Source organism: Anomaloglossus baeobatrachus, chromosome 9, assembly GCF_048569485.1.
Source record: "Anomaloglossus baeobatrachus isolate aAnoBae1 chromosome 9, aAnoBae1.hap1, whole genome shotgun sequence".
Taxonomy (NCBI): domain Eukaryota; kingdom Metazoa; phylum Chordata; class Amphibia; order Anura; family Aromobatidae; genus Anomaloglossus; species Anomaloglossus baeobatrachus.
The window spans coordinates 95682815-95696517 of NC_134361.1; the positions used below are offsets into that span (position 1 = coordinate 95682815).

Genomic DNA, 13703 nt, shown 5'->3' on the forward strand with positions numbered 1-13703 from the left:
CCACTTTTTCTCCACTTTTTCTCCTCTTATGCTCCACTTTTTCTCCACTTTTTCTCCTCTTATGCTCCACTTTTTCTCCACTTTTTCTCCTCTTAATCTCCATTTTTTCTCCACTTTTTCTCCACTTTTTCTCCACTTTTTTCTCCACTTTTTCTCCTCTTATGCTCCACTTTTTCTCCACTTTTTCTCCACTTTTTTCTCCACTTTTTTCTCCACTTTTTCTCCACTTTTTCTCCTCTTATGCTCCACTTTTTCTCCACTTTTTCTCCTCTTAATCTCCACTTTTTCTCCTCTTATGCTCCACTTTTTCTCCACTTTTTCTCCACTTTTTCTCCACTTTTTCTCCACTTTTTTCTCCACTTTTTCTCCTCTTATGCTCCACTTTTTCTCCACTTTTTCTCCACTTTTTCTCCACTTTTTCTCCACTTTTTCTCCTCTTATGCGCCACTTTTTCTCCACTTTTTCTCCACTTTTTCTCCACTTTTTCTCCACTTTTTTCTCCACTTTTTCTCCTCTTATGCTCCACTTTTTCTCCACTTTTTCTCCACTTTTTCTCCACTTTTTCTCCGTTCTTTTTCTATGGTCAGTCTACCCATTAGCTCTGCCATGCATACTGTAGCTCTACACCTACTGCACATGTTACTTTATGATTGACATCTCTTTCGTACCAGAGCTGTCTAAGCCTACTCTGACCCCATATTTGTCATTACTATATTGTCCTTGTACTGTATTATGACATTTGTATCATGTGTTTCATTTCTTGCTGTGTTGCAATTTTTTTGCTGCATCCCAATTGTACCTCTACATTGTTCGAGTTTATGTTATTGTTCGCTCACTCTTATGTGATACTGATTATTGTCATTTTTCATGATTACATGCAGATAAGTCCAATCTGACGAAGGCTCAGGCCGAAACGTCATTTGTAACTTGTTTTGGACAAAAACATATATGCTTATGAAAAAAAAAATTTCTTAATACGGACCAATAAAGAGTGATTTTGCATTACTATCCATTGTGACTTACTGACTTAGTCTGGGAGATATAGAGTGCCGAGGTTACTCACTAATTTTATCTATTATTACCTCTGAGCACCTATATACCAGTGAGCAGAGCTTCCTCTACAGTAGTTCTCCTGATTAGGCATGCCCTCATGAGCAGGGCATTGCAGCTTTGGTAGCAACCATTACGACATGGACTCTGCTGCTGTGGACCCGGGGAGTGAGTGCAGATTCATTGCACCCACACTCCTCACATGAAGGGTCCGCACTCCTAGAAAATGGGGGATACGTTCCCTGAGTGTCTCCCCCCCATATTCTAGACGGTCCAGAGTCGTCGTGGGACCCCTTTATTTTTTTTCTTACAATAAATTGGTGAAAGAGGAAATGTTTTGGGGACTGTTTTTTCAAATAAATTTCTTTTGTCGATTTTTTGTTTTTGTTAGTACTGACAGTTTATGATGTTGGGTATCTAATAGACGCCATGACATCACAAACTGCTGGGCTTGATCTCAGGTGACTTTACAGCTAGTATCAACCCGATTTATTACCCCGTTTGCCACTGCACCAGGGCACGGGATGAGCTGGGGTGAAGCGCCAGGATTGGCGCATCTAGTGGATGCGCCACGTCTGGGGTGCCTGCGGCCTGCTATTTTTAGGCTGTGAAGGCCCAATAACTATGGACCTTCCCACCCTGAGAATACCAGACCACAGCTGTCCGCTTTACCTTGGCTGGTGATCCAATTTGGGGGGGACCCTACTTTTATTGTGTAATTATTAATATTTATAAAATAATTATAAAAAAGAGCCTGAGGGGACCTCCACATTGGATCCCCAACCACGGTAAAGCTGCCAGCTGTGGTTTTCAGGCTACAGCCGTCTGCTTTACCCTAGCTGGCTATCAAAAATGGGGGGACCCAACGTCATTTTTTTTTTTAACTATTTTTTAAATAGAAAAAATTAATGGGCTTCCCTGTATTTTGATTGACAACCAAGGTAACGGCAGGCAGATGGGGGTGGCAACCCATAGCTGTCTGCTTTATCTGCGCTGAGAATCAAAAATACCGCGGAGCGCTACGTCATTTTTTTAAAGATTTATTTTTACAGCACTGTGATGTCCAGCAATCAAAATACAGGAAATTCCATTTTATTTTTAGTTATTTAAATAAATAATTAAAAAAAATATATATAGGCTCCCGCTGCATTTTTTGTATTGCTAGCTAAGGGTAATCCAAGCAGCTACTGGCTGCTAACCCCCACTGCTTGGTGTTACCTTCACTGGCAATGGAAAATCCAGGGAAGCATTTTTTTATTTTTTTTGCCAAAAAACTACAAAAAAAGGACGTGAGCTTCGCCATATTTTTGTATGCTAGCCAGGTATAGCAGGCAGGTGCTGGAAGAGTTGGATACAGCGCCAGAAGATGGCGCTTCTATGAAAATGCCATTTTCTGAGGTGGCTGCAGACTGCAATTCGCAGCAGTGGGGCCCAGAAAGCTCAGGCCAACCGGTGGTGCGGATTCCAATCCCCAGCTGCCTAGTTGTACCTGGCTGGACACAAAAATGGGGCAAAGCCTACGTCATTTGTTTTCTAATTATTTCATGAAATTCATGAAATAATAAAAAAAGGGATTCCCTTTATTTTTGGTTCCCAGCCGGGTACAAATAGGCAACTGGGGGTTGGGGGCAGCCGTACCTGCCTGCTGTACCTGGCTAGCATACAAAAATATGGCGAAGCCCACATAATTTTTTCAGGGGGCAAAAAACTTCTGCATACAGTCCTGGATGGAGTATGCTGAGCCTTGTAGTTCTGCAGCTGCTGTCTGTCTGTATGGAGAAGAGCAGACAGCAGCTGCAGAACTACAAGGCTCAGCATACTCCATCCAGGACTGTATGCAGAAGTTTTTTGCCCACCAAAAAAATGACGTGGGCTTCGCCATATTTTTGTGTGCTAGCCAGGTACAGCTGGCAGCCACGGGCTGCCTCCAACCCCCAGTTGCCTATTTGTACCCGGCTGGGAACCAAAAATATAGGGAAGCCCGTTTTTTTTAATTATTTCACTTATTTCATGAAATAATTAAAAAACAAATGACGTGGGCTTCGCCCTATTTTTGTGTCCAGCCGGGTACAACTAGGCAGCTGGGGATTGGAATCCGCAGCACAGGTTAGCCCGAGGTTTGTGGGCGCCTCTGCTGCGGATTTCAGTCCGCAGCCGTCCCAGAAAATGGCGCTCTCATAGAAGCGCCATCATCTGGCGCTGTATCCAACTCTTCCAACAGCCCTGGAGCCGGGTGGCTTGTTGGGTAATCATGAGTTAATACTGGCTTTGTTTTACCAGCCAGTATTAAGCCAGAGATTCTTAATGTCAGGCACGTTTGACCCGGCCATTAAGAATCTCCAATAAAGGGTTAAAAAAAAGACACCACACAGAGAAAAAATACTTTAATAGAAATAAATACACAGACACATTAGAGACTCCATCTTTATTACCCCTGTCAGCCCTCCACGATCCTGCTCTTCTGTCTTCTTTCTTTCTAGTGTAGTAGTAGTGACGATTGTAGTGAGGAAGGATGAGATTCACCAGCTCATCACTTGGGGCTGGGGAACCTCCATCCTCACTACAATGCTCACTACAATCGGGAAGCAGCGTACAGCCTTCACTCCGTGAGTGATCACTGCTGGCTGCTAGCGGTAACGCTGACAGATGCGTTACCATAGCAACGGTGCTCTCGGAGCCGCGGTTAGCGGTGACGTCACCGCTAACTGCGTTGCTATGGCAACGGTGATCTCCGTTAATGACCGGCTGTGTCAGCCGGTCCCTAACGGAACGGGGAGTCGACCGTGTGCTAGAGCATGTCGCCGGTACACGGCGATACACATATGTGCACCGTTTACCGGAGAGATGCACTCGCAGGTCCTACATGACGTGTCATAGTCATGTGACCAGTCTGTAGCCAATGAGATAATAGCCACGTGACTGGTCACATGGCTATTTTGACGTCACGATAGATCCTGCTTCTCTGCTGGCAGTGCAGGTCACCGGGAGGATTCAGCGATCATCGGATGGAATAGTGGCAGGAGACAGAGTGCAGAAGGGATCGCGAGGACCGGTAAGTGTTAGGACCGGTAAGTGTTATGGCAATGTTTATTAACTGTTTGTGTACATTTATAATGCATTTTTATGTGTTTGTGATTGCCTCCCATTATAGCCTATACGTTCGAGTTCGGTTCGTCGAACGTTCGACGAGCCGAACTCGAACGGGACCCCCGTTCGTCGAGCCGACCTCGAGCCGAACCGGGACCGGTTCGCTCATCTCTAGTGTACAGTTATCTTCCTTCATCAATATCCAAGTTAATCTCCTCCATCCCACCCTTAGCACAATGACTGACAGTCAACACCTGGATATCTGGAAATCTGGACAAATGTACCATACACTATCAGGAATATTAAATACACAAATTTAGAGTTACCCTTGGCAAAAAATTTTCTTGCAGCAGGTAATGTTAGCAACTGTTACTACAGAATGAAACTGCTCCTGGAAGCCTGGCTTTATCATATGTGTTGTGCTTTGCAAACTGTAGAATCTATTGAGCATGTGCCAGAATTCATCTGTAGGTCAGTATATCAGTGAAAAGAGCTTGTCAATCAAGATGATTGGGTAATAGGGATGAGTGGACCAGTGAAACTTTGAGTTTGACCGGACATTAGTTAAAAGTTCGGTTCAGGACCCGAACTTGAACTGGACTCAAAACCCCATATATGTCAATGGGGAGAAGAACTTTGGTGCTGTAAAATGGTTGTAGTAAGGGCTAGTGGGCTGTAAAATGAAGCAAAATGAGGGTAAGAGCTTTACAATTGCCCAGCAAACATATTTGGATAGGGAATAAATAAAAAAAATTACATGGGATCCTCCCTATTTTTGGTAATCAGCGCAGATAAAGCAGAAAGCTGAAGGCTGGTATTTTCAGTCTGGGAAGGCCCTTGGTTATTCAGCCCTGACTATCCAGCATCCTGCATCCACAGAATGCCAGTTGACCTTCTAAACCTTTTGGAAAATTACTTGTCTGTGGAGAGGGGCTTCAATAGAGGCAAAATTACTTTTAAGGGCAGCAAAGTTTTTATATGTGTTCTTCTTTGACCCCAATAAATATTAATTGTTTTGATAAATCCTCGAAGTTCAAACGTAATCCATTTGTGTAATGTCCCTCGACAACCATGAGTGAAATTCTGTGCCTGCCGCTGACACTGAGTGACCTATGAAGCCTCGTTCTCAGAAAGTTCTTAGAATGAATCTGCATAGGATTCGATGAGAGCCGTGGGACATTACACCATTGGATTATGTTGGAATTTCAAGGATTCTTTTTAAATAATAAATTGGTGAATGAGGGAGTGTGAGGGAGTCTTTGTTCATGATAGGATTATGTTAGAACATCATGAATTTTTCAAAATTAATAAATTGGTGAATGAGGTAGTGTGGGGAAGCCTATATTCAAATAAACTATTTTTTTACTCTGTGTGTGTTTTTTTTAAACTGTACACTTGCCGGGTCAGTAATGGGGGTATATAATAGACATTTCTCCATTGCAAACCCCTGGGCTTCATGATGACTGTCAATTCACAGCTGTGAATGGCAGGATGGCCGGGCAGCTGAGAGAAACACCGGATTTAAGGGTGCAGGACACCATGGGGACACCGGTATTGGCATTACACCCAGTAAGGTATGGTGCTAGGACCTCTGCCCATTGTTCTGGGGGGTAGTTTATTCCTGTCTGCCACCTTCTTAAAGACAGTCAGAAAAGCATCAATGTCATCCTCCAGAAAATTTTTCTGTAGGGCTTCCCCTACTGGTCGCCTCACACGGGCACAACCAACTTTGGCTGGCAGGGGGTGCAGTCTTTCTGGACCTATACAGGTTCTTCCAAGAGGGACATCTGCTGCTACTGCTACTGTAGCTGCTGCATCAGGAGTTTAGTAGTTTCTTGTTGGGCCTGCTGTTGCTGAGTCAGTTGCTTAACAATCTCGCTATAATTACAGACGGTGTTTGCAATGCTATAGCTTCCTTTACCCAGGACATTCAGTGCCCAGTACTCCTTGGCTTTGCTAAAAAATATTTAAAGTTAATCATAAATAGTCATAGTCACGAAAGTGTGTAAGATGAAAACAAACAGCACGCTGGTAACCAGGTGACAATATATTGAGGTTAGATGGATATGAACACGATAAACTCAACATGAGAAAGATACTGGTTTCTTCAGTGAAAAGATACTGGTTTCTTCATATAAAGACCATTATAGTCATACAGGGTGGCTGCCCAGACAAATAGAAAGTCATATACTGTATATAAAGAAATGGAATCCAACTTACCCCTTCATGAGTCACTCCAGACCCAGTTAACCAGACATAAAACAGAGCCCCAACACATGTTTTGCGTATCTGTTGTGTTCCTTCTTCAGGACAAGGTACATAATGCCAAATCACTTGTCCTTAATTTTAGATCAGTTGATGATCTCATGACCATCAAGAATGTCTGGGTAAGACGCCTCTCTTTTCGCTGTAGAAACCTGTATCTACCTCATGTTCATACTCATCTCTATCCAAACCCTCAAACTGTTGTTACCCGGTTACTAGTCTGCTGTTTGTCTTCATCTTATACACTCTCTTGTATGTATGATTAACATTAAATAAAGTGTTTACTGCTTTTATACTTTAACTCTTGTGTTTTTCCTATTTTGTGCAATCCTATAGATGGTGTTGCTAATGGATTTTTTCAGTATAATTCTGACAATTATATGATCTCATGATTCTTCATCAACATGTACCAATTGGAACTAATGTATTTCTTTGCAATATACCATATTTTTCGTTTTATAAGATGCACCGGATTATAAGACGCACCCCAAATTCGGAGGGGAAAAAAAGGTAAAAAAAAAAAAATATGGGGTTCGTTTATAATCTGGTGGTGTCTTACCAGGGAGTGAGGCCTGCAGAGGAGCAAAGGTCACAGGAGGCAGGGGCGGTACTGGACTACTGCAAGTAGTATAGAGGTATAGAGGAGGGCCCAGATACTCACTGCGGGTGCTGATCTGTGCGGGGGCCGGTGTCGCTCTGTTCTGTGCGGGGCCGGAGAAACAGGTGCTGCTCTGTGTGGGGCCGGAGACGCGAGTGCTGCTCTGTGTGGGGCCGGAGACACGGGTGCTGATCTGTGTGGGCCGGAGACGTGGGTGCTGCTCTGTGCGGGGCCGGAGATGCGGGTGCTGCTCTGTACGGGGCCAGAGATGCTCTGCTCTCTGCGGGGCCGGAAACGCTCTGCTCTGTGCGGGGCCGGAGACGCTCTGCTCTGTGCCGGGCCGGAGACGCTCTGCTCTGTGCGGAGCCAGTGTCGCTCTGCTCTGTGCGGGCCCGGCAATGCCGCTCTGCTCTGTGTGGGGCCAGTGTCGCTCTGCTCTGTGCGGGGCCGGTGACGCCGCTCTGCTCTTTGCAGGGCTGGTGATGGAGCAGCCAAGCAGAACAGAGCAGCCGAGCAGGACGGAGCAGCCGTGCACGGAGCAGCCGAGCAGGACGGAGCAGCCGTGCACAGAGCAGCCGAGTAGAACCGAGCAGCCGTGCACAGAGCAGCCAAGCAGGACAGAGCAGCCGTGCACAGAGCAGCCGAGCAGGACGGAGCAGCCGTGCACAGAGCAGAACGGAGCGGCTCCAAACAGAACATAGCGGCACGGCCCGATCCAGAACAGCGTTGCACAGACCAGCAGCGCCGTCAGCACATTGCACTTCTCAGAGCATCTCCCTGCCTCCTTTGACCCCTCTGCACAACCCCCCCGGTAAGCTACATTCGGATTTTCAGACGCACCCCTCATTTTCCTCCCATAGTTTTGGGAGGAAAAGTGTGTCTTATAATCCAAAAAAATACGGTATACAGCAGGTGAAATAAGTATTAAACTCATCACGAATTTTTAAGTAAATATATTTCTAAAGGTGCTATTAACGTGAATTTCTCACAACATGTCGGCAACAATTCATTGAATCCACACAGGTAGAGAAATTAAACAATAGATACCATAAATTAAATGTGTAATAATAAGACATGACACAGGGAAACGTATAGAGCATGCTTATTGAAATTTATTTGATACTTTGTGCAAAAGCCTTTGTTGTTGATAATTGCTTAAAGATGGCTCTTATATTCAGATACTAGTTTCATGCATTGGTCAGGTGTGATTTTGGCCGATTCTTCCATACAAACACTCATCAAATCCTGAAGGTTCATTGGATTCCTTCTATGAACTCTGAGCTTTAGTTCCTTCCATACATTTTGTATTAGATTCAGGTCAGAGGATTGGCTGGGCCAGTCTAGCAGCTATATTTTCTTTCTCTGAAAACAATTAAGAATTTCCTAGGCTGTGTGTTATGGATCATTGTTTTGCTGAACTGTCCACCCTAATTTCATTTTCATCATCCTGGTAGATGGCAGCAGATTTTTACATTTGTCCATTCATCCTTCCTTCAATCATATCAAGTTTGCCAGTGCCGTATGCTGAAATCAGCCCCAGGCCATGTTATTCCCACCTCCAATCTTCACTGATGGTATGGTGTTTGTGGGATGATGTGCAGGGCCTTTTGGTCTCCAAACATGGTGTGTTTGGCATTCAAAGAGTCCAATTTTGGTCTCATCTGACCAGACTATATTCTCCCAGTCAGTATTTACAAGCTTGTCTAAATGTTGTTGAGTAAACTTTAAATGTTCTTGAACTTGCTTTTTGTTCACCAACAGAGTCTTGTGTGGTAAGCATGGAGTCAATGGAGGTTGGGTACATTACTAATTGTTTTCGCTAATTACAGGTCTTTCTGTAGCTTCCACAGGGGGTTCTTGGCTCTTCAACAACTCTTCTGTTGATTCATTTCACTTCTCTGTCTGAAATCATGCGTGGAGCTTCCAACAGCGCTCACTGGAGCCTACAGAAGTTTAGAAATTCTTCTGTAACCAATGCCATCAGTATGTTTTGCATCAATAAGATTGCGAAGGTCTTGAGACAGCTCACTGGTTTGCCCATCATGCAATGTTTCTTGTGTGGAACCTTTGAAATGAGATACTTTTTATAGGCCATCAGTTGAACTAGCTGATATTATTTTTCACTAAGTGGCAGGATTATTTTCTATTTACTAATAGATTAAAGTTGGTATAATGAAGTACAGCAGACTAACTTCAGCAGGCAGTAAATAGGCGAACTACCAGGGGGCAATAGAGTAGTCAAACAGTCAGGGTCTAGCCAGAAAAGTCGAGTCACAGCAAAGGGAGGATCAATATCAAAGTCAGAAAACAGAACCGAGTTGGAAGCTGGGAGATCAGATATACAAAGGGAAACACAAACAACAGACAGGAGAGGGAAATCAGGGACTGGAACAGGCAGACAAATGGGGGAGCATCAAAGTCAAGACACAATAGCAGGGAGGCAGAACAGATTGGGAACATTCACCAGAACCAGTATACAAGCTGCAAAGCAGAAATATCACTGGCACTGAGCCATAGGTAGGGAGGCAATATATATCGTCCTGGGATCCAGAACGAGGTAAGGGAAGTTAACCCCTGACATGACCAGGCCAGAGATGGGTGTAACCAGCAGCAGGCAAAAGCCGGCCTGGATTATGACACCTGCTGCACAAAGTCTCCTCTTAACAGTTGTTCTAGAGATGTGTCTGCTGCTAGAACTCTGTGTGGCATTGACCTGGTCTCTAATCTGAGTTGCTGTTAACCTGCAATTTCTGAGGCTGGTGACTCGGATAAACGTATTCTCCGCAGCAGAGGTGGCTCTTGGTCTTCCTTTCCTGGGGCGGTCCTCATGTGAGCCAGTTTCTTTGTAGCGGTTGATGGTTTTTGCCACTGCACTTGGGGACACTTTCAAAGTTTTTCCAATTTTTCGGACTGACCTTCATTTCTTAAAGTAATGATGGCTACTCATTTGTCTTTACTTAATTGCTTTTTTCTTGCTATAATACAAATTCTATCAGTCTATTCAGTTGGACTATCAGCTGTGTTTCCACCAAACTTCTTCACAACACAACTGATGGTCCCAACCCCATTTATAAGACAAGAAATCCCACTTATTAAACCTGACAGGGCACACCTGTGAAGTGAAAACCATTACCAGTGACTACTTCTTGAAGCTCATCAAGAGAATGCCAAGAGTGTGCAAAGCAGTAATCAAAGCAAAAGGTGGCTACTTTGAAGAACCTAGAATATAAGACATATTTTCAATTGTTCCACACTTTTTTGTTAAGTATTTCATTTCACATGTGTTAATTCATAGTCTTGATGCTCTCAATGTGAATCTACAATTTTCAGAGTCGAACGAAAATAAAGAAAACTCTTTGAATGAGGTGTGTCCATTATATATATAAACAATTTATGATGTCCCCATTATAAGCCCTTTTGCAAGTTTCTGTTTTCTTTGGATTTAATTATTTTAAAGATTTATTGGTATTCAGTTATCAACTCGTCAATGAATAAGTATAAAGTTTTGGGGACAATTTATCTATATGTTTGAGGTCAAAATAAAGGTCTCAATTTTAAGTGACCACTCAGTCCTGCAGTATGTGCACACTAAATGCCAGAAAAGATGAGCACTGGATGTGTCTAACACAATAGAACCCTATAGATACAGAAGTGACTGTATTCAGGGTAATGAAACATTAATAAAGGATATATCAAATATTTGTTTTCTTATAAACAACTAAGATGTAAAGTGTGGCTGCAGTTCTGTATGACTGTGTGTTACACAGTTAGATCATCTTAGAATTTCATTTAAATTTTCTTTGGCAAAGTTTTTATTCCAGTCCAATTTGCAGAGAAGATTTAGAATACATTATTCCAATGTGTTTCAAAGTCATGTGAAACTCCAGGAGAGCAAGCTGAGAAATATCAGTAAAGTATTGTTGAAAAGTGATTGCAATTGTTGATGTCAATCAGTTAGATTGATTACAGGATGCAGGAAGACTGAGGCAAACATCAGGCAGATATGTCTGTCTCACGTCTTACTGCAAAATTCCTCCTGATGTGATTTATGATTCGCTTTCCACATGAGAACTGTGAACTTATCTTTGAAGGCTGCAAGATCTAGAAAATACCAAATCAGTATACATGATGAATTAAGCCCAAGATCTCTGGTCTGAAGCTCCAGATATTAAAAATAGCTTTAGTAATAAAATGTATCCATCGGTGCTTACACTTTTGCATAGCTCTTGTAGCATATATCTTAAGGTTATAATATATTAGTCCTATGATGTCAGCATTGCTTTCGGACAATCAAAGGTTGAGGGAGGTTATGTGATTAATGACAATGACACCTAATATCTGAAATCATTGACAATGTGATATGTGATGGATTTGCTTAAGCACAGAAGAAAATATAGGAATTGAAAAGCATTCTCTCATGTATATTCATATCCAAAGAGTACATCAAAACTATTATCTGACTATGATGACAAATAAAAAGAACACAGACAGATAAGGAAATGTGTCAAATTGACATGGTCCTTCACAAATATATAGGACACTTGGTCAAATTGTCAATGTCATAGATGGGTAGGATAATGTACTTGAAATTGATCAGACCGCACACACACAAGGTTTGTGTGTACTTTGCAACTACAAAAACTCAATACTTTGTATACCAAAAATAGTAGGATTTTGTCATCACAGTAAATATTAGCTGTACTATGGTGCAAATGCTTTAATTACTAGTATTTACAGAACTATATCTCAATACAGAACCAACTAACTTAGGGTAAAGTGCTGCCTTTAGGGATCTTGACTGTAGGACCCTTGACTACTGGACTGTTCAGGGATATACTTCCGTACTATGCCTTACTGACATTTGTTCTTGCTCCTAAATAGGGGAAACACATAGGACTTCAATAATAAGGGGGATATATGTTTTTAATTGTTGTATGGCACTATATGGATATTTTCTATACAATGTGGAAGTGTGTTTTTTAATTAATTGCTTGTGTTAATAAAATTAATATTTTATAAATTAAGGAGTTTTTAGTCTGTGAACCACCTTTAATTACTAGCTAGCGCTTTTATTGACTTCCATTATACCCATTAGTGGAGACAAGCACACAAGCAGTCCAATTTGCTTGATTTGAGCACTGAGCACCTGAGCATTTTAGTGATTCATCATTAGTAGTAGATACATGTGTAGGAAGCAAAATGTGGCAGTAAGTCGCTGTGTAAGTGTGGTGTGGCATATATGCTTGTCAAATTGGACTAGTAAAACAGCTGTGCAAAAACAGATGTGCACAGTGAAATGTCTACTTTTTTAAAAACTTTTTTATGTTCCATAAAATTAAATTGCTTTTCAAAAAATGATGTAATAGAAAATGCTCGGTAGGTACATTTCCAAAAAAACAGTACCTGTAACATCACATCACATCACTGATCAATAATGCTGAGCCAGTCACGACAGCTGCCACCTCTCCTGTCTCTCAACACTTGAATCTGTATTATTCACATAGTACTACTTTCTTCTTTTCTGCAGTTATTCAACATATTACCATCTCGAGTGTTTGTCCAATGTTTTAGGGCTTTCTCTTCCAGGGGATTCATTGTCGAATATGATATTCTGCTGTTCGTGTTATTTTTCATTAGGATACCGGATACCACAATAAGTTCTGTTAGTTCCCAAAAATTGAAATTGATCTTTTGTACAAAAGTTGTCGTAGGGTTAGATGTACAACAAATTGTTGATTTTTTCACTAGAGAGGTCATCAATATATTTATGAAGGTAAATAATTTGAACATACCAACAAATCACAGCATCATTAAATGAGTACTGGCTGCTGCCTGGTACTGGAGAACAGCTCCTGTTGGTTGGATCTGGAGCTGTTCTGCAATACCTGGCATCAGCTGCTACACATTGAATGGATGTCAATGGGAGTTATGGGATGACTAGGAACAGAAAAGCCCAAACTGGCCCTCAGACTAGGGGAACCATGGCAGACCCTCATCCCAAAGATATGTCTGAAAGTGATGATATTTGGGTCCCCTTCCTAGCTTCTGAACAACCCTGGTCTACTGCCCCCCCCCCCCCCCGCAACCAGGAGAAGGCTGAGACAGGAGTGATTAATCCCACAAAAATAAACAGATGGGAAAAAACAAAACTCAAACTCATAGAGGTATTGACAATATGGGGCCAGGAGGAAACTAAAGGAAGGGAGGAAATAATCAGACAACAAGAGTATTTCCACAACACACCAAACAGCACACCGACGTTCACGAGCAACTGAATATCAAAGTACAAAGACTGGGATAGTATAAATCTATTACCGGCATAGGAGACAAGGCTCCACCAGCTAAAAAAAAGAGCGGAAGTGACTGTGATAGGTCTCCTGCAACATGCGGCTATATCAGTGATCCACAGGCTAGCAGAAATTAACTCCTAACAAGAGCACGGCTGGTCAACATCCAAGCCTGTCTGTCAACTCAAAATCAGCAACGTGTGGAGAGTATGACTCCAAGTAGTAGTCCTGACGCTCGGCGAGTTTTGACACAGTGGGACAACGGAACTCTGTTTTGCAGGTGCATTCCATGTGGCCACCAGAACATATTACAGCATGTTGTGGTCTCTGTGGCCAAGTATTCAGTTTATATGTATCCCAAGGATAGATTATCAATTTGTTTTGACTGAGCAAACCCTTTAATGTTAAACTCATCT

At 42.4% G+C, this 13703-nt stretch overlaps 1 pseudogene; it reads right to left on the reverse strand.

Moving 5' to 3' along the window:
- Nucleotides 1–5936: 5936 nt before the first annotated feature.
- LOC142251831 (uncharacterized) overlaps nucleotides 5937–13703 on the reverse strand; it is a 60313-nt pseudogene continuing 52546 nt past the window's right edge.